Below are 3,178 nucleotides of genomic sequence, written 5' to 3' on the forward strand. Positions count from 1 at the left end.
ATCCCACTGTTGCCCACACACCGTTACCAGCCATCGCGCTGTATACCTACGACGGAATTCGAAAATCCCATTTGCGGCGGCCACACGTATTCGGGATTTAATCAAAACGCCCCCTCCCTTCTACAACGAACGCTCCCACCCCCCCGCCACACCTGAAAAAGTCTGTCTCGAATACGTTGGTACATTATATATATAATATAACTATACAATAATAATTACATATGCACCGTGCTCGAGTCCCGAATTATTATTATTGCGTATTCGATGATGCTTTAATATAATAATAATATAATATGCATAGGTATAGATATATATATATATATACTGCAGCAGCAGCGACAGGGACGTAGCGATATTATAGCAGTTATAATATTATATAATTCTGTGCGCGATGTGTTTGGGTATAATTCTGTGCGTGTACCGCATGTATATGTTTGTATACAATATACGTATTTGATTTTAAAATGTCGTCATGTGTAAAAAATATAATTATATACTCTAAAAGTTTCATATAGGTACCCAAGAATAATATTTATAATTATAAAAATAACTAAAATCGTTATTTTTGGTTTTAATAGGTATGTAACTTCCTACAAATTTGAACTTAAAATGTCTAAAAAATAACTTTGTTTTTAGATTTTTTATATTTTTTGGTTACAGGATGAGCTATATACATATATAGGTATATAGTGTGGAAATTTGGTGTTGTTCAAACACTGATCATGCGTGGAACGTGTTTTCGATAAAATGTTTCGGGTGTGAAGAGAATTATTTTTTTAAATTTCCAATTCCTAGCTAAAAAAATTGTAAATTTAATAATTTTTTAACTTCCATTAATTTGAAATTTGTTGAGATTTTGATAAATGTTGTCAATATTTGAATTTTAATACTTATAAAAATAAACCGTAGCTATGGATCTTTAATATTTACCAACTGCTATTATAACAACTTATAAGGAATCGTGTATTAAATTTGAAAGCTTTTTGACCCAACGAATAAAATTGTATTGAAATGTATAGAATAAAAACTAAATAGCTCAAAAAGAATCGCATGGTATACAAAAAAAATTCTAAAATAAACATTCAGTGAAAATGTCATGTATCTACAGTAATTATTTTTAGGGTTAAACCTTTACGCTAAAAACCAAAGTCGATTTTGTCAAAAACTGTTTTTGCGTAAAAATCTAAATTTTTCCTTAATGTTTTGTTTGTTTTTCCTGACGCTTTTGAAAACTATTGGGAATTTTTCACTTTTGACGCCTCAAAGTACCAATTAGATCCTTTTCCTAACAGACAAGATGCTAAAAAAATAAACATAATATTGTAAAATCAGTACATTCATAATATTTTTACCTATATCATCACTACAATATTATACATTAGCAAATATAATAGCTTATTGCAGGTTTTTTCTCCATCAGATGTTTTTCTGCAGGATTATTTTAAAAAATAGGTATTGAGATTTTTCAGTTTTGACCTCCTAAAAGTACCAACTACATCCAACTTGCTTCTAAAAAACCTCCACCGAAGTTGATAATCGGTTCATATTAATTTCTACTAGTAAAGTTGTGAAGTTGAGGTTGTCCAAACATTTTCAAATAACTCACCTAAACGTTTGAAATTATTAGACTGGACCAAATAAAATCGTGATTAATTTTCAATCCCCCCCCCCCCCCCCCCATCCAATCCCAAAATCCTGCGTACGCCACTGCTCAGTTGTGTTATTATTTATTATTATATATAGAGCGCCGATTTATATGCATTAAAAACCAACCAAATAAGCGCTAAATGCACTTATACGTTGAAATATGCATGAAAGATGAAAATTATGCATACAAATTTTAGCAAAATAATAAGTTATTATTACAAAATGAAAATCCACCGACAAGTGACGGCCTGCGATAAATGTCGACGAAATCTCAACAACACGCGCTTGTGTGCTACTCTGCTAGACAATTATTATTGTTATAATATCTTTTAATAAATATTATGAATACTTATTCTGTTTGATAAACAACGACGTGACAGGCAAAACGTGTCAATTCACCAACAAAAAACAATAGTCAAATTAAAAACGTTTGTCTATCAAATTAACTATTCGCACTACTGACAGCGCGGGGGTATAGCTCAGTGGTAGAGCATTCGACTGCAGATCGAGAGGTCCCCGGTTCAAACCCGGGTGCCCCCTGAAATTTTTTTTTTTTTTCGTAAATTTAAATTTGACGTGACAGACAAAACGTGTCAACTCGTCACAATATTATAATAACAATAGTCAAATTAAAAACGTTTGTCTATCAAACTAACTATTCGCAGTACTGACAGCGCGGGGGTATAGCTCAGTGGTAGAGCATTCGACTGCAGATCGAGAGGTCCCCGGTTCAAACCCGGGTGCCCCCTGAAAATTTTTTTTTCTTCTTTTTTAATTCGAATCGACTGCAACATGATGCTGTTCGTTCGGTTCCATCATGCAGTTTCCGCGATACGAATTAAATTTAAACGATACACAATATTCGTGGTGGTCTATCGGCTAGCAGCGCAACGACGAGTGGTTTTTCCTCGTCCAATCACACATACATACACAAATTAGCAAAATTGTTTTTTTCCAGCGCGTAAATCTGTCACGCGAGATCGCGCGTAAAACGCCTTTATTTTTCGTCGAGAAATTTAGTTTGCGACACGCTTCTTACCCGGTTAATTCGATTGAAAGCGCGGCGGCTTATCCCTCGGGGATCGACGCGTATATTATTCATACATCGGTGTGTTTTATTCCGGGAATCGTCGTAAATTGTGGGGACGTTTCACGGGGGTGGGGGGCCAGTAGTGGAGGGGGCACGAAGGGAACGAAGGACGTTTTATTATTGTCGTCCCTACGATCCCCACTGCTGCTATGTATTGTATATAATCGACCGTAGTCCGTAAAGACATTAAGAGTCTATATCCGGCACTAAATCCATATTGTAACGACAAAACAACACACACACACACACACACGCCCGCACACTCGTTTATAAATATATATATATTATAGTTTTACAATGAATTGTGCAATTTCGGGAAGTAATTTCGTCTTGAAACGTTTCAGCGTTTGCCATCATTATACATACAATACGTCATGTGATACGCACCGGCGCCGCGCGACCGTAGGGGCGTTTTACTGCAGCAAAGTGCAAAGTTATACA

General features: G+C 35.2%; 2 non-coding genes across 2 annotated transcripts; both read left to right on the plus strand.

Annotated features, from left to right (window-relative positions):
• Positions 1 to 2,115: 2,115 nt before the first annotated feature.
• Trnac-gca (transfer RNA cysteine (anticodon GCA)) lies at positions 2,116 to 2,187 on the plus strand. Its single transcript has one exon. It is a non-coding gene; the product is annotated as a tRNA-Cys (tRNA).
• Positions 2,188 to 2,324: 137 nt separating this feature from the next.
• Positions 2,325 to 2,396, plus strand: Trnac-gca (transfer RNA cysteine (anticodon GCA)). The gene has a single exon. It is a non-coding gene; the product is annotated as a tRNA-Cys (tRNA).
• Positions 2,397 to 3,178: the final 782 nt, after the last annotated feature.

This window comes from Metopolophium dirhodum, chromosome 6, assembly GCF_019925205.1.
Source record: "Metopolophium dirhodum isolate CAU chromosome 6, ASM1992520v1, whole genome shotgun sequence".
Lineage (NCBI taxonomy): Eukaryota > Metazoa > Arthropoda > Insecta > Hemiptera > Aphididae > Metopolophium > Metopolophium dirhodum.